The sequence below is a fragment of the Gambusia affinis genome, linkage group LG23 (genome assembly GCF_019740435.1).
Source record: "Gambusia affinis linkage group LG23, SWU_Gaff_1.0, whole genome shotgun sequence".
In the NCBI taxonomy this organism is placed as follows: domain Eukaryota; kingdom Metazoa; phylum Chordata; class Actinopteri; order Cyprinodontiformes; family Poeciliidae; genus Gambusia; species Gambusia affinis.
The window spans coordinates 11,495,853-11,514,660 of NC_057890.1; the positions used below are offsets into that span (position 1 = coordinate 11,495,853).

The following is an 18,808-nucleotide window of genomic DNA, read 5'->3' on the forward strand; positions in this document are numbered from 1 at the left end:
TCTCTACAGCGCAACGATCTCATCAGCTGGGCTTTAACAGCTGCAGTCAAGATACTGATCTTGAATGTGCCGCATAAAGCTCTTGTCATTGGATGATAAATACATCATTAATCTTTATCTGGCGGGGGTTGGGAGGATTATTTATTCATCTGGACATGACTTCATAGGGACGTGGTTGGTGGCTATTAAACGGTGCACCATCAGAAACACGCTGGTGTGTTTCTGACAGTTCGCATGGTGCACATTTGCCATGGATGCTTACATACACCGTTAATTAGTGATTCCTAGCAAACAGAAACTGTCATCTGCCACAGATGTATGCATTGCTTATTAAAGCGGTCCCTCAGCCAGCCAGCCTGTCTGTAAGTGCATGTGGATTTACTCACACACACTCACTCTGTGGGTCCTTTGCCTCCTGCACTCTCGATGTGTGCAGCTTAGTTTACACACATACACTCACACAAACTAGGCACACCTGGCCATTCATCACTGTCGTTCTTCCTCTGAGGCAGCAGATGTTGCAACACTGTCATAATTCTTTAAAAGTTCGAAAGCCAGACTGTGTCTTCAGGGCTCCTGGGGTCTAACCTACTTACACTGCAGTCTGTGCCTCTGCAGCTTATCATGGGCTAACATGTTGTCTTCCTGTGAATTAGCATTGCATTAGAAAGGTATGCATGCGAGTCTGTTCAAAGGCGAGAATAAAGAGAGGTGGATGAGCAGGTGGAGAGCTCCTGCTTTTCATTCTGAATCTTGATTGTTTGCATAGCATGAGTTACAGTGAAAGCTGTCTTTTTACCTACACCTCCTGGCTTTGTGCGTTATATTTCTATGCAGAACATCCTCTTTTCCATGCAGCTCCCATTCGTCTTGACAGAAAAAATAAATGCATGGTAAGCCCTCCTTTTTGGCATAAGTCATCAAAACTAACACATTTCACCAGATAGAAAAGGAGATCACATTTTCTGCAAGTAACAGACCTGCTGCTGGGTTACGTGTGAGGAGGTTTGAGCCACTCTGGCACAGATATGCAGAAGCACGGTATCAATTTACACAAAGCTGAAGATCTCCGTCTTATGAATATGTTTCACGATACTCGAGAATTGAAAGGAAAGGGGAATTAATATATATTTCCGTTTCAGAAGGAGTTGTAACTAGAAGCAGAATTGGATGGTAGGAAGTAATTGGAAGCAGCAGTACATCAGTTTGACTAACACAGCAGATTTCAATTTTAGCTCAGGGTTTGAGCTCAGGTCATGCAAAGTTATCTTCGGAGTGAATCAGTGTGTGATAGAAATATCGCTGCAAAACTTGGAGCTTTATTTCTTATCAGGAAAGACGCACTGCAAACGCATGTCGCTTTTCGTCGTTAACTGTGCATGTAAGATAAGCGTCTCTAGAGTAATGTTTTTCACCCTTTTTAAAAAAAAATAATAATAATTGAGCGAATAGTCAGTTGTCAGTAATGAGAATGCATTCTACTGTTTTTCAGTGTTATTTAGATTAATTTGTCCCTTCTCCACCCATTTTAACAAAACTCCCTGATGACTGCTTTCTTATTCAGACAGCAGAACCTCCAGAAGCAGAGATTTTGTGAGATACTGCCACAACACAGAAACTGTTTGATTTAACAGAGATTGCTGCACATTAGCATTAGCCTTTTAGCTTAAATAAGCTATTACATATTTTTCTGACTTATTAACCATGTTTAGTATACTGAATGGAGTAAGTAAATTACAGACAACATTCTAATGACAACATGCTACTGAAAGTATTGCCTACATTAGCATTTTGGCTAATGTGAGCTTATGGACTAATTTTAACATACATAATGTCGCAAGTCCATGTTATTCAACATGCTTGTGACTCTCCAAAGGCTATTGACTACCATTCAGCTAAACTTAGCATTGGTGCTAATTTTTAGCATCAGAACGCTGGGTCCAAACCGACGGGCACACTTTGGCAGGCCCCAGTTAAATTTTTTTCAGGAATTTTCTAGTCTTTACCTTTATTGTTTAATTACACATTACACCTACACTTCCATTAATTTAAGAGACAACTAACTTAGTTTCTCATATAGTAACATAAACGCTCATTTTGAACTAAAAGCTACTTACAGGCTTTGCTTCGAAGAACTTGACCTGGAAAGCAGCGTTCATAACAGACACGTCTTTTCATCTGCTCTGCCCTTAGTAAACAAATGTACTAAAATATGACAGTTTGCAGAGAATTGATAACCATAGGAACGGAACACATGAGGGGATTGGCTGCTGGTTAGAACTACAAATACGCATCACTGTAGTTCTAACTAACACTCAGTTAAAACAGTATGAGCTGCCATTTAGAACCACTGGCTGTTTAGGCCAGTAAATAACGGATTTAACCCAAACACTGTTAGACATTGGATTAGTGTGATCATTTAGTATAAAGCTTATGTTTTTTTTTCCAAAATAAAAGCCTCAATATCCCCTCAGGTTAATAATGTTAGCATGCATTATATTCTTCTCTCAGGTTAGGGTTGCTGTGTAAGGCAGTTCATTAACATTAGCCTTTTACCTTAAATAAGCTACTAGCAATTTTCTTACTTATTAGCTATTCATATACAGAATGGAGTAAGTCAAGTACAGACAACATTCTAATGATACCCCACATGCTACTAAAAGTATTTAGGCTTACGTTAGCATTTTGGCTAATTTCAGCTTATACACTCATTTTAACATACTGAACGGTGCAAGTCCATGTTAGGCAAGATGCTTGACATTCCACACGCTAATGACTACTATTTAGCTAAGCTTAGCGTAAATGCTAATGTTTAGCATTAGAACGCTGGGTCCTAACCCATGGGCACACTTTGGCAGGCCCCGGTTAAATTTCTTCAGGGATTTTCTAATTTATTTAATTAGAATACATCCACAATTACAGCTCTCTGTCAGCGCTCCAGAGTGGGACAACCTTACTAAGACAGCAATGATATCTGTTTATAGGTTGTGTGTTGGTTTAGAATGACAGGTTAAATGAATATTATTGTGATAAAATATATGTTTAGATCTTTGAATAATGTCCAACAAGAAACATAATTGGATACAAGATGAAGATGAAAGACAGTCTTTATAGATAAAGTTATTCCTTCTACTTAGACAATTTTAAAATAATATTTTTCCCTTTTTTCAGTAAATTTATATAATTCGGTAAGCTTAAATTCTTAGGAATTTTTAAAAATGTCTTTCATGATCATTTTAAACTGAATAGAAAAACTGCCACTTGGCTTAGATCTGACTTGCATTCTTATGCATTTCGTTTGCTTTTCACTTTTACCATGGATGCTAATTCTTTAGAGTTGTGTGGGGAGGGGAGGTAGCCCTAACCCTAGTCCTACTTTTTAGCTATCAAAGGTTTTCTGCAATGCTTAAATGTGTCTTCATGGAATTTTTAGACCTTTCTTCCAATAATTACATTTATGTAAATAAAACTGGAGGTGTTAGTTTCTGCGAGACTGTCGAGATGTTCTCCACTGTGTGTTTTATTGCATCTTAAAGGGATATTGTTTTATGGATGGATGGTATCTGTTGCCTTTTATTGTCATAAAAATTCTGTATAAACCAAAAAAAAATTTTTTCCCCACCAGGGGGTCCTTTTTGTGGGCTCTAGTGTCCCTTATACCACAGTAGGCTGACAGGAAAGGGGGAAGGAAAGGGGGGAAGACATACGGCAAATGTCGTCTGGTCCGGGAATCAAACCCGCGACGGCCGCGTCGAGGACTGAAGGCCTCCAAACGTGGGGCGCGCTACCTCCTTAGCCACCGGAGCAAACATATACCAAACATGACTTAAAAGAAATTTGTCTTTGTAATTTGATGCCTGGAAATTGACCTCTGTCTCTTTAAGAAGCTTGTACTCTTTTCCAACATTTTGCCTTCAGCATGTCATCATGACGATGCTTCTCAGTATGCCATTTCAATTGTTTTTAGTAGCATTCAGTAGTTTTAACCTCAGCAGACACACAGTTCCACCAGGTGTTTGCTAAATACTGATGCTGAGATTCAAGGATTCCTCAAATGTGCATGAAAGAATCAAAGGAAGACTCCTGGTATGTTTTTCATTATAACCTGATGTAAATCTCATAAGTCGATTTTATGTGACACACCCCGCCCCTGTTCCACTTTAAGATAAATGTGGTGGCTGAGCTATTAAAGTAGTCGATTCTAAGTGTTTTCAGATGGCGTCTCAAGTATTCATGGATTTTATTTTTTAGTGGGTAGTTGGGAATACATAGGTCCACTGTATCTACATTACCTGCCCTACAGCAAGTATGAGTTTCTTGAGGCTCATTTAAAAAAAAAAAAAAAGGTTATTTGGAAAAGCGTTGAATTTAACTTGTAATCATGTTATTTGCATCTTTTTTATATTTTAATTTCAGCCTTTAATGTAGCATGATTTGCATATAATGTTATATTTCTGTCTGGTGTAATTTTTACAAATTAAATATGGTATTATTGTCAAACACAAACTCGGTGCTGAAGTAGTGTTTTAGTAAATATATTGTTACTCTTAATTTGTCGGGTGTCAGTGTTTTCCTTTTTATTTAGTGGTACTCTTGAGTACAATTTTTCTTGGGTGAGTTAAAAGTTGCAGGCTAGTACTTTGAGTGGACTGTAGCTTCTTCCAGTATCTCATCTTTTTCTGTTTGGATAGTTTTCCACCTGTTTAAGACTTGGCAAATATTTCATCTATTCCGACAGAAACACTTAGTTTTAATCTGCATGACCTTTCGCTCTGCGTGCTCATGCTGAAGACGTTGGGTGAGGTCGGGTTGCTGATACAATGAAAGCTTAAATGAAACACACCTCTGCATTAACTCTGTCGCATGATGTGCTGCCACAGTCGGTAACTATGGCAACAGCACTCTGCAGTCCTTTTTGCTATAAGTCCACGGCCCATTGAGTGCGTGTGTGTGTGTGTGTAAAGCTTGTGCTCCCTGTAGGCAGATTAATTCCCCTCCACTTTCATTCCCTGTCAGAGCGTTGAAACAAAAACTTTCTGTTTTAATTAGTTGGGTGCGGCGTCTCACTTCATCTGTCTCTCCGTGTAGTGTCTCGTTCTCACTTTCAGTGTCTCCCTCCCTCTCCATCTTCACTCTTCCTCTTGTTCTCCAGTGTAATTAAAGGCAGTCAGTGCAGATAATAGGATGGTAATAGTGCATAATTGTGATAATCAATACAAAATGCAGACTTAGGAGCACATAATTCCTTGATGTACAGAAGTGGGCAAAGAGTTTAAAACACGGATAGCGACTTGGCTTGTGTTAACTTTCTTTGTTTCCATCAGTGCTATAAACATTTGCACATTTTGCTGTTTTTATTTGTATTTTTTTTTTTTTTTTGGAATACAAATTCAATTAATTACAGTTTTATGAGCTTTTTCTGCACACAGCAGAAATGTTATTGTGCAGGTGTGAGAAGCTCAACCAGATCAGAAGTTCCTTTAAGGCCTGCAGGGTTTTAAATGATTGAGATGCAGTGATGGGAGTTTTGTGGCTGATTTCCACTTCCTAATTGTTTTTTTTGTCTTGGGCTTTTTGTGCTCATGTGTAATATGTTATAAAGCCCATATTTCCAACAAATACAGTGTTGTGAGGACTCACTGCTCCTGATGGGGCCCAAAGCCTAGTCCTCAAAAGAAGTGCTGTTTTTTGGGTTAGATGATAAGCTTAGGACAAAGGTCTGAATTGAGTTCAGTTTAGGCTCAGGATGGGTATCAGGGTATAGGTTTTAGAATGAATAAAAAAGTGATGGAAGTCAATAAGTCAAAGTTCCTGGTAATCTCGAATGACTGTGTGTTTTCATAGCACTTAGATATTTGAATTTTGTGATTGAAAATTTCTCCACTGTTAGGGTTACTCATGTACTACCACCACTAATCTGCACTAAACTATCGATGCAAACTGAGATGGATCTGTGCTTGTATGTTTATGCCCAATTCTGGCTATACTATTTGAATGAAATTGAGATTAATTTAATAGAGAACATTTAATTTTCCAACTTCTCTGAAATGTAGCCTCCACTTCCTGTTCTTAGCTGACATAAGTGGCACCTTGTGTGGTTTTCTCTTACTTTTATATTGGCTCCTCAGACTCTTATCAGTAAGCGCCAGCATTTCTTTCAAAGAAGTCTCTTCTGAATCTATGTGATCTGACTTGTGATTCCACGAGCATTCCACATTATAAACAGAATCAAAAGGTGAAAAGCTAGTCAGCATGCTTTTGACTTCTCTTGTTTTTCTGGTTGGAGGAAAGTAGATGTGAAGTGAGGAGTCAGTGAGAGCAATTGAAAACTAATAAGGTTGGTGTTTCTCCAGTGCAAAGCTAGATGTTATAGTGATAGTATTTCTGTCAAGGTATCCACTGGCCAAGGCAACTAGTTGCTGACTGCACAGCACATTTATGTTCAAACAAGAGACACATTTATAGGGCTAAAAAGGCTGTAGTTGGTCAGCAAATTTAAGCAAGTCTTGCATCACGGTGGTACATACTGGTGACACATGGATCTCTACTCACTGGACAGTGAATAAAGAAAAGGTTCATTTTGTATCTCTCCATAATCCAACACCTCCTTATGCTGTTTGAATTTAAATCTATTATGTATTCTGGAAACTGTTGAAAACAACTTTTTGTGCTTTCTGTGTAGGTTTTTTTTTTTGTTGTTTGTTTGTTTTGTTTTTTTACTTTGGCAGTTTAGTACTTTAGTGATTCCCTGAAAGCCCCGGGCAGCTCACAGGACAATCTGAATAAAAGAAACTTCAGCAGAGAATAAAAAGAGCTTTATTCATAAGCTTATATTTATGCAAACATCAATACTTCATCACAATGAAATGAATAAATATTCTGCTTGTTTTCATGTGCTTCAGTTTTCATCTTTCAGCCTCTCAAAGTGTTGCACAATATTAGTCATTATTTGATTATAGCTGTAAGGAATGCAGTTAGAGGTTCCTAAATGTCATCATCCTATTAAAAATTTTAATTGTTGCTAAGGCTTTCTGTTGAGTGCAGTGGCAAACTTATTTTTGTGTTTTCATATCTCACGCTCACTGTTTGTTGTTATTTTCTGAGAATTTCACTTCTGAAAACACTAACTGACCTCATAAGTCAAACATGGGAGAAATTTAAATAGTGACTCACCAGAGTGACCACTTTTTCAGTGAGGTTGGTTTGAACATCTGGTTCGAAAGAAAAAAAAAAATCCTTTTTAAGATTCTATTTCTCTGCATTAAAGAAAAAAAAATTGTTAGACGACATTAAGCAAGTGACAAAAATAGAAAATCAGATTCTTTTAGATGCAACGGGATTTGTGGAAACAGTAGTTATTTAAATGCAATGTCTAAAACTATTAGTTTTTTCTTACTAATTGCAGATTTATTTAGAAATAAAAGCTGAACATTTTGGGAGAAAGGAGTTTCACACAAATTTGTGTTTTATTTTTCCTGCTGCTTTATCTGTTTGGCTGGCTATCCTCAGGCATTGTGTCAAATGGGAAATCTCTGCAGGTAGTGGACGTGTCCAAACAAACACCTCTTATCGGGAGAATACTACCCCCTCCAGGCTGAGCTGACCTCACCTGGGACTTGAAGAAATACCTGGGGCATGTCGCCGAGCTTGTGAGTTTGTTATTGACGCTGTGCGCCTAAGTGTTTCAAAGAGATGTGGAGGTTTGATTTTTAGCCTTCCACCAGAAGTATTTCTGATTTAGACCTTTTTTGGGGGGCTTTTTCTTAGTGGTTGGCTCTTCAGAGTGTGGCAGTTCCAGTCTTCCTAAACGCTCTCACTCCAGATTATTCTTCTCTTGGTCTCCACAGAGAACACAAGGGTTTGAGTTCAAGTAGAGCTAAGTAAGCAAACTAACTAAACGTGATATTTCTTGAAGGAAGACAAACTAATCAGAGGATTACTGGGGGCTTGACTCTACATTGAAAGGATCATCAACAGTTGGAGACTAATGGTCCAAAAGCTCCTTAAGTCTCCAGACACTTAGATGATTGCAGGCAGGTGTGACCTGCAGCATGCCAGCTACGCCCTCCAACAGAGATCTCAGCCATACACACAAACTCACACAATATTTTCTAATCAGATTACGCCTCCTTCTTTTAATCTATTCTGTCCCTCTATTTTTCTTTTTCTTCATCTTTCCTCCACTGTTAGTCTGACTTTCATAACGTGACTCCTATCACTTTCTGCAAAAGTAACCATTCCCATTTGCAAAAGACCAATATGAAGTAAACTTTTCATTGCAAATACAAATTTGACAGCTGTAGTGTCCCTTTTTATATTTAAATCATCTTTACTCCAACACCTTGAATAAAATCCATTATAACAATTTCAGTGAAGTTTATTTATATAGCTTCAATTCACAAAAATGTCATGTAAAGCTAAATCACAAAAAAAAATCAGCTGATTCAACTACATTCCCTGGTTTTGTAGTTACTTTAATGCACTACTCTTTACTAATCTATCATATAAAATGTCTATCAAATATACTAAAGTTTGACTATATGTGCAAAGTTCAAGGGAAACAAATTCAGCTGTAAGTTCTGTACCTGTAAGTTTTTGCTATACATATCCATAATATGCTTTTAGTAAATTTACAGGGTTCAGCAAACACTTCCTCTTTATCCTACTGTCCTACAAATTGCTGTCCTTGTGCCCTTATGCTCTGTTATGCATATTAAATGAAACCAAAGATGGACATTTCAAAGGGCACACACAATGGGGGAGAAAAGTCAAAAGAGGCCATTATACTGTAACAGAGGGGGGAAGAGACATGACAGGTTGTGAAAACTGCAAGGTGTTCCATCTTTGTAATCCTTCGCCTCCACCATATGTTTCTGCTGTTATGAATTTTGATACATATTAACCATTTGCTGGTTGAATTCAGTGGATGAGCTTAAAGTTAAGTTCGTGGGGTTTTTTTGATAACACATTTGACACAATCGTTAACATAATTTCTGCACAAGTATTTATATCTGAAAATCTTGATTTTTTAAAATTAATTTATTTTATTTTTTATTTTTTGTAAAGTTTAGCAGCCTACTGATGATTTTTCTAGAGAAACAAGAAAATGGTGTGCCTTGAATTTCTGCTTATCTTGTCTGCAGACAAAGAGTGCGAGTTCAGCCTTGGTTTAGGTATTTCTTTAGAAGTGTTGAAAAGATGGAGCAATGAGTTCATTATATCAGCACAAATAAATGTAGATTAAAACTGGTCCATGCTGAGCTTATAAATATCAGGAAATCTGAGACTTTGTTGTTGAAGGTGAAATAAAACAAAGCCTTGTATAAAACACCGTTTCGCCAGAGAGCAGAGCAGAGCCACCTTACACTGTACAGCAGAATATGCATACAGAAATTGCTGTCTCAAATGTTCATGTTTAATCAGTGTTTATTTTTTGTAAATCAATTTTCATCATTGTTTTGAACGTTGTGCAACACCATTTATTAAACGCCATCTCTGCTAGCTGTCATGTTTATTTGCAAACATTACTTTTGCAAATTTATGATGTTGCCATTTGTGCATTAGCCGCTTTTATAGTCACACTTCGCCCTTCAGCAATTTTCCATCCCATTGAGTACTGCTGCTGAGCTCCAGTGACCTGCTCTTAGCAGACTTGTCTTTGCATGTGCGCGTGTGGTGGCGTGTTTGCACGTGTGTATTAGTATGTCATTATCTACTGTGTAACATTCCACCACACAAGCACATTCCACAAAGTTCTCTGCACTATAAATCTAAATGCAGTTCCTCCATCAGTCAGGCAAACACAATCTCGCATAGTGATCTGATGTTCTATTAAGGCTGAAGTCAGTTGCATGCACAAACACTGCAAGCTTTGAAATTTCTTATACTCTTAAGCAAACAGAGCTTACGTAAACAGATATTAATAGATTATTAAAGGAAAGGAGTTTTTTGCAGTGTAAACATTTTGACCCAGAGTCTTTAGATGTGCAAAGCTGGTAGTGATGTACTGTACACTACATCTCTTCAGGCTGTAATCACAGCGAAAGGTGGTTCTGTGTAAATAACTTGAGGTATCTTAGTATAGTGAAATCACACATGTGGGTTTTCTTTATGAATTAGAGGACTTTTGAGAGCTATTGTTTGAACTAGGTTTGTTCTGTCAAATTTTTGTATTTTTAATTTGTAAGGAAATATGACTGTAATGTTTGTTCTACTTCACATAAATTGGTGTTCTTTCTGATTTCTGATCAGTTTTTGTAACTCTGCAAGGCAAATATCAAAGTGACAACAGATTCTGTTGCATGGTTAAGCAAAAATTCTGGTAATAATTGTTATGTTGGACAGGCTCAGGCAATCAAAAATACCCTCCAGGCACTTCTCAGACAAGTTGAGACTCATTCTGGGTGAAAACTTGGACAAAAAAACAAAACAAAGATGTCTATAAACTGAGTTTGACCTCTCTAATATACTAAGCTGCCAACTGCAGTAATTGCACAGTTACAAGTTTACCAGATATTTCTAAATTGGCTTTTATAAGTTTTCTGTCTTTTCATCCACAATGTTTAATCTCCTTCCTTTGATGACAGGTCAGATAAAGAGAGAAAGCAGAACAAGTGAAATGTGAGAAACGGTTCTGTCATCGAGATGAGCCGTTATGCCCTCTGGCCTCATCATCTGGACTGAAGTTGAAATTCTTTTCCTCTGTCATCATCAACGTTGGAATATTTACAGAGCCTTGACAAGCGGAACAAGACACAGGTATCACAACATATCACAACAGACAAGGATAACTTCAGCAAATGCATAAGGAAATTTTCAGAAAAATTATTTAATTCGTCACAGAATTGTAATGAATCAAGCTATTTTGGAGCAGATCCTTGTATGAAAGGCCTGTATATGGTCACACTCCATTCAAACCAATAAGTTTGATTGGAGACTTTCTTGGGTACTAACGGCAACCACCCTGAAAAGTCTATGGATTTTTCTTTTCCCTTTTTTGACAACCCAGTTGCCGATCAGGGCCGATCAAGCAGAAAACATTTTTTGCATTTCTGCAAATTATTCCAGCTCAGACGGGTGGTGTATCATCACCTGCTCTGCTGCAGCTCATCCTTCTGAAAGTAACGGATACGATGCTGCACCCACTGCTTTCTTCTGTTGCCATGACGGCTGCCTTCTCACTCTTAGTCAAAAAGAGTCATGGTTAATAAAATCAACATACATCAGGAGAGATTTTCTGTAACCACTAAGCCATTCTTGTGCTGCTTACATATTTCTCAGCTTTAGTTTTTTTTTTTTTCTCTCCCCCCATTCTGTGTCAAACTGTGGCATATGCTGCGTTTAAGCACTTCAGTTCTAAGAGGGCACATATGTTTCTACGTATGTTTGAAGTGCTAAAAGCACTGGCACAGAGGAGATCTTTCGTAGCTGACAACGGTGGGCACTCTGCCCAGTTTTTATGCTTTATGGATGTGGATCACAACTGTAATAGCCTCAAGCTGCAGAGAGGCTACCCACATCCCCGGTGTGAAACCCAAACATGACGGCATTAACTAAAAACTGATACCAGCATCAAATCTGTCTGACACCCGTCTCATGCTGTCAGACTGTCAACAATTGCATTAACGCCACACAAAAGGAAGCAGGAAGCTAATGAAATGGCTGTATGGGAAAACAAGCCCAGGAGGCAGATTTCACACTGCAGCAGGAGGTGATGTGCCCCGATTTGGAGAGAAGAATAGCAGAGTGCTGTAAAGAGAGTGATCAAGGTCTGGCTCCTGTTTTAGAATGAGCCAATAAGACTGTAATAATTTTCCCACACATCCTACAAGACACCATTTAAGGGATAACTCTTCATTTCCGGTCAGAGCTAGAGTTCAATATAATTTGAGAGAAATTGGACAATTAGAGCTGAGCAAGCAGCAACTTATGTAATGTTTGATTGGGATTCTTAACCTGATGGAACCAGTGAAGCTAAAATGGGGAAAAAAGGAGGAGAAATAAAGGATGTCCATAACGTATTAAATGTCTGTTTGATTAAATTAGAAGTAGGAGCTTCTTGAACAGTTGCTAGAAGGCAGAGATGCTGAATGGACAATCTCTTAGGAAACCATATAAGTAGTTTATTGCAATTACATGTACTTGTATTTCAAAAAACATCAGTGGCATGGCCAGTAATGGAGCACTGAAGGGGCTGATTGATCCTGAGTTCTTGGTTGCCATTTGGGTTTTTCCTTCTCTGTTCTTTATTATAGTAAAGTCATGTTAATTTTCATATTTGGTTTCTTGCTTCTTCTTGAGTTTTGATTCTGTAGTGTCAGTCTTGTTCTCCTTTGTGCTTAGTTAACATTCCATTGTGTTTTGTTAATTAGTCTGCTTCCCTCGGTTCTCCTGAACTCAACTTCAGCAGAATCCTGCATTCAGTGTCATTTTCCACTCCCACTTTGGTATATGAGCTTCCTGATTTTCATTGATCTTGACTGGAACTTGTCTCTCTGCCACACTTCATGTCCTTCTCATCCTGTGATTTCACCACTAAGTTTCCTTGTTGTTAAAAAACTCACCTTTTTCCCATGGTTGGTGATTGGGTCCTTTATTTAGATTGCAATATTTGCATTGAACACATTCCACCTTTTATCTCCCATATATGCTCCCAGAGGATTGTTGGTTTAATAAACTAATAGATAGAATCAGTCCACATGCGGTCAGCTGTAGGTTAACTTCTCACCGACCGTCCCTCATATTTCTGTTCCTCCATGTTCATTATAATTGATAATTTTGCTTCCACATAACAGAAAGTGTAGTTGCTGTCATGATTTTTCTCTAATTTAGTTTCTCATTGAGCTGTTGTAACTGCTTTCCTTCTAAATCAGCAGTGTGGTGGTAGTTATTTAGGTGAAAAATGTATTTAAATCCCACTCTAATCAATTTTGGTATGTTCTATAGGAAAATATTATGTCACTTTTTCCAACAACATATTTGGTAAAACTTGTGAATGTATGGACACTCACATGCTTTCTGTCTAACTAATAACTATAAATTCACACACTACACTCTTACGTTTACAAAATGTAAGCAAGCTGGATTTCTGCTGATCTAGCTCTTCAGTTAGATCAGTTATATGTAGATATTTCTCCTCATGCACGGAGACCATTTTGCTGCCTTTTTGCTCAAACTCTGTGACCTCTTTTAGTGAGAGTTGTCCTGATTGATGTGCCGAACATGTGGTCAGGGTCGGCAGTGGGGCAGTGAGAATACACAGACGGCCCTGAAGCCAGACAAATTTACAACACCTTTTTCATGCATTGGAATGCCATCTCACACTCAGACTAACTAGCTTCCCATGTCTGGGTTTGTTTGTGGTGCGTTGGGCTGTCCTGCTGCATTCCTCAGAGATTTTGGAGATCATTTTGGTATTTTATGCGAAAAGGTAAAACATCCAATATTATTGGGACAAATCATGAGTTTTGGAGTTCTCACCATTGTAACACACTGAAAAATTTAAATGATACAAATTTTGGAGATTAGAACAGTTTAATTTCTTTGAAAAAGTATTGATTGTGAAATGCATCTTTTATTGTGTTCTATATCAATTCATTAGGCTTGAGTTCCTCTTTTAGCCATATCTGTTGCTGTAGGAACATTGAATCAACAGTATTGGGACTAAAAGACAACTTTGTTACTCAAAACTTTGACTCTGCAGAGAATTACATTAAGACTCCTTTTTTCCATTTATCTACAGATCCATAGTTGGATACAAAATATTTCAAATGACTGATTGGGTGGGGTTCAGAGGTCAAGGATGAAATGCAAAAGTCATTTCCAGCTCTGGCTGCGTGTCTGGTCTCCTTGTCCTGCTGAAAGGTGAGTCTCTGCCCCAGTCACAGAGTTTCTTTAACTGGCTTTCTTCCAAGGTTGTCTTGTATTAAACCCTGTTTCAATTTCTTCTTCACTTTATCCCTGACCTGTCTGCTGTGTTTTTTAGTGTTCACAATGCTTTTTGCTCTGATGTTGTTCAATAAGCTTTTACAAATGAACTGTGGAATTAAATTACTGGGATTGATTTACACATCTGTACTTTACCAATCAAGAGACCGTTTGAAGGCAGTTGGTTGGCCTGGATTTTATCTAGGAGTAAAAGACTAATGAAGGCTGATTATAAATGTATGCTCTGTTTTTGGTGCTACTGCACTGCTTTAACTTGATTTATCCCATTAACACATGAAATAATGAAATTTTAATTACTAAAGTAAATTTATTACTTTTATTTGGAAGTAGTTTGACAGGAAAGTGGGTAAGGAGAGAGGAAAGATTTGCGGCAAATGTCACCTGGCCGGGAATCGAACCTGCGACCAACACCACCACCACAAGGACCAAGGCCTCAGTATGTGGGTTGTGCTTTTCCCCTGCACCACCACAGCACCCCCAGATACAACCACTCTTAAACACAATTTGAGATGTACAAAAGCATTGGGCTTTTGATGATAGCTTAGCTTCAGAACCACCTTAAAGAAAAGGGAGGGTAAAAAATGATCAAACCTGAAATGAATGACTCTACAGTGAATACTCACCCAAGCAGAAAACACTGAAGTGGCATAATCAGAAGTATTGTCTCCTTTTACTAAGTGCTCTTTGAATCTTCTCATCAGCAAGCCTCGCCCCCTGGTTGTGTGTGCAGAGTTACAACATGTCAACGCTGACAGCTGAAGAACCCCTATTAAATGGGTCACCACATTCCAGGTCTATCTTTAAAAATGCCCCAATGCCCCTAAACATGTAAAAAAAAAAAAAAAACACACATACACGCACACACGTGCAAGTAAAACCACCAACAGCTTGTAAAACATGACAGATTTATCCTCTTCCTTCCATTTACTCTTCTGGGTCACTATTTGCTCTGCGAGCCATTTTATATATGAGCATACAAATACTGAGTGCACGATATAAAGAATAAAAGTAGACCGTTAATACACTTTTACATTTTATATCTGTTGTGCCGATTCAATGTTCATTATAAAATTAAAATGCTCTGCAAAGGTGGGGTATATGATTTTTTTTTATTTTTTTTTTTATAGTTTTACAGGCATTCATCTTTTGCTTTTATATTTATCTAAAAAAATCCTGTGAATTGAAATGCAGGGGGGAAAAAAAAGTAGCCTGGGGTTCTGAAATCTTGGTTGCTTGTGCCAACATGTTAGACATTCATTCAAGTGAGTTTTGCCAACAGGTTTTGATGGATTTTTTTTTAAAACCACAAATTCAACTGTTTGCATCAATATGTTTGAGCTTTGCAGTTTATTTTTCCATTTATGCATTTCATGATGCAACATGTAGTGTCATTGCTTATCCATAGTTGGAACCAATTTCCTCCAATGTAAATTATCTCCCAGCCTTCTTTGTTATTTGAGCTCTCTTGGATCCAGCAGGTTGCTGCAGCTTTACCTCCACCCCTTTTTTCACTAACTTTTCTCGTCAGTGAAACTCATTCATTTACTCCAACACATCAACCATCTGTCGCTCTGATGCAGACGGATTTCCTCCTTTATTCTCTCTTAATCATATATATAGCAAAGGATACAATCTTGGATACATTTTTATCTTATTTTTTAACAAAAAGGATAATGTCTTCCTTGGTAAGTGAAAAAGCTGTAGCTCATTCTAGGGTTACATGTAAAACCCAATAATTTGACTGCTCTTTGATATACTGTGTCAGAGTAGTTCTATATTTCAATATAACAAAACCCTTGCAGACAGAACCTCTGAATTTATGCAAGCAACTCTGATTTTGAGGTTCTTCTCTCGCTCTTTAAAGGTAAAAGGTAAATTTCTGTCAAAATAAGTAATGCCTCTACAGGTCAGGGACCGTAATACTTTCTCCTTGTCTGTAATAAAGATAAAACGATTAGTGGAAATTAACACCATCTTTTTAAGACTCGTACATCAATCTCCTGTGCTGGGCTGTTACCCAGTCCACATGTGCATTTGCCGTTGCTTGTGCATCTACCCATTCAAATTCAACAGAGGCTTAAAAGAGAAGATGCATTATGCAGTCGTGTCAACTGTAGTGCATCATGAATAGCAAGAGCACATCAAGTTGTTGGTGAGAGCAATGTCAGAAGATGAAACTATATGTAGGGTAAATGGGGGTACGGGGGGGTCTGCTTAGACTTACGAGGGTTGGTTGGTTGAGTGCAAATGCAAATTGTTACTTTGACAAGAATCTGCGACTTGTAAGTCTTATCAAAGTGTGTGCCTGTATTTGTTAGCATGTGAGCCAGCTGTAGATCTGATGTGTTGCACCAAAGACGTCTGCCAATGTATGCAGTAGCTTCAGCGTGGTGTGTGTGCGCATGTGTGTGTCTCTTCACTGTCACCAGTTTCCCACCTACGGGGATAATCCATCCTGTGAAGTGGTGAGGTGGAAAATGCCATTATGTAGAAATAGCTGACATGCAGTTAGACTTGCAGGCATGTGAAGTGTGTATGTGTGAGTGTGTGTGAGAAATTGAGATAGGAAATAAAAGGGGAGGGGTGGGAATAAAGGCTAGGGGTGGTAAACCTCATTTTGTAACATTACTTAATCCACATGGAAAAGCGATGAACTAAAAGCCGCAAACACAATAAATGCACTTTCTCTCCGACAAAACAGAAAAAATTCTTGTGAAACCAGCGTGGTAAGAGAGCAGGATGTCGTCACAGAGGGATCATTGAGGACATCTGTCTGTTTATTTGACTTATGATTATACACAGTGCAGGAATGTCTTGAGGCATTGTTGCTATGAGCAGTGGTGATGTCTGACATCCATGCTGGTCATAAGTTATGTATTTGGAGGAACACTGCGGTTAACACTTAAATAACCACCAGACTAACTGCAAGATATTTTGTAGAAAATAGAAAGAATGAATTACCATAGCACAATCTTTATAATTCTGTTTGATTGATTTATGACCAGACTGCAAACGCGCATTTTCTAAATTTCTTTTCACTTGTCAACATGCTAAGAGGCTAAACATTGCTCTGTTTATGCTTCCCAAATCTGCTGTTTTGCTTGTAAGTAGTAATGCACATTAATATACTAAAAGTGTTAAGATACTTACATTTGCAAATAGATAAAAAAAAACCCACTAACTCACTGCAGCTATAATCCACAAACTCTTCTAGGAATGCTGTTAACAAGGCTTGAGTTTATGGGAATACTTGACTATACTTCCACAAGAGTAGATGTGAGGTCAGACGCTGATGTTGGCTGATAGAGCCTCGGATAATTATGCTCAATGGGGTTGAGATGACTGCTTTGTCCATGCTAATTCCTCCACACCTAACACCTTTGCTTTGTTCACCAGTGCTGGGCCGTCTCCAAGCTATTTGCACAAAGTAGTGTGAGACATCCAAAATATTTTGACATGCAGCGAAATCCAGAGATCCCGTTGGTGATTTCTGTGTTAAATCACATTATCCACTTAGTGTCACCCTATGCTCCCATTTGCTTCCATTTGACGATGCTTCTAATAGCGGATGGAGTAATGTTTATCATTGGGGAGATTTCATGAAGAATATTTTTTGCACCAGTTGGCAGCCAGTAACAGTAACGGTCTGCATTGCTGGGAGATTGACTTTATATGCCTCACTGAAACACATCAACTCATTGCTTTAAAGGAGTGGCTCAAAGGTTTCGGCTGTAAAGTTTACCTGAATGTAATGACTGTCAAAGTCATATTTGAAAATCTGTGTTTAGTTTAATTTAACCCAACAGCATTATTTTCATATCTGAAGAGGTGCATTTGGGGTTTTTTTTAGCTTTAAGACTCAAAAGGAGAAATTTGCTTTGTTCATTGCATCAAATTGATCAGTCGATCCCGGTAGCAGGGGTCCCTTAAGTAATTAAAAATTACTCCGGTGCCAGAAATGAACAAGATTAACCTCGAAATGCCAACTCTTGGCATTGTGATGCAGTCGCAGCTCATAAAAGAGAAGCGGAAAGGAAGAGAATCAAAGATTGGATCAGAAAGTGTTCTCCAACCATCATTCTCAAATTCTCAGGGTGTGTTTGCTGTACAGTGTAGTGTATTTAAAAAATGTCCAGAAGTGTATGACTTTCCCGCCAGCTGTTGGACAATAAACAAAATCTTCAATCTCATGGAGTTGCTGAAGTGGTCAAATGAGTTTGATTATCCCCTTCAAATCTGTTTTATTGAACTGGAGCATGTTCATGTCTGTATTGTGTCTGCATTCTCAAGACAAAGGAAAAACTCTATGTTCAGGCTGTCAGTGCATAATTGTAAAGTAGGGGGTTTCTGGTTCAGTAAACTCTGAATGTCATCTTTGATGTTTGATATTTTGGTTCTGTTGACATCTTCAAGACATGACTGCTAGCGCTGAATACTACTTCAATCTGGGGTACTTCACAATCATGGGTCCAGTCTTTTCAGTTTTGTCAGCTAACCAGTACAAGTATGCTCAGGAATGCATAGCTGACTCTGTGGTGATGGACATCACACTTTTGTGGTTTGTTGGCTGAATAGACATTGTGGTCAACTTTGTCCATAAAAATTAAGTTTAGTTTTATGGTAAGATCTTGGAATTTGTCTCCACAACTTAACTGTGTTTGAATAATAAATGTTTAATACTGAAATACTCTAAACATCTCGTATCTTTTTTTTTTTTTTTTACTGTAGTATCTATAGTCAGTTTTTCAATTAAAATACACTTAGAAAATGTTTCCTTAAACTAAAACCAGTCTAAGGCTAAAAGGTTCAGCTTGCTGACACGGCACACAGAAAGTAATCCCCTACCTGCCATTTATGATGA

At 38.1% G+C, this 18,808-nt stretch overlaps 1 protein-coding gene across 1 annotated transcript in view; it reads left to right on the plus strand.

The window, feature by feature from the left end:
- Positions 1 to 18,808, plus strand: part of col7a1l (collagen type VII alpha 1-like) — a 48,793-nt gene that overhangs the window by 817 nt on the left and 29,168 nt on the right. Inside the window, exons 2-3 of the mRNA XM_044109146.1 lie at positions 10,587 to 10,758; positions 13,742 to 13,863. The gene's annotated coding sequence lies outside the window, so the exon portion shown is untranslated. The remainder of the gene's footprint in view (positions 1 to 10,586; positions 10,759 to 13,741; positions 13,864 to 18,808) is intronic.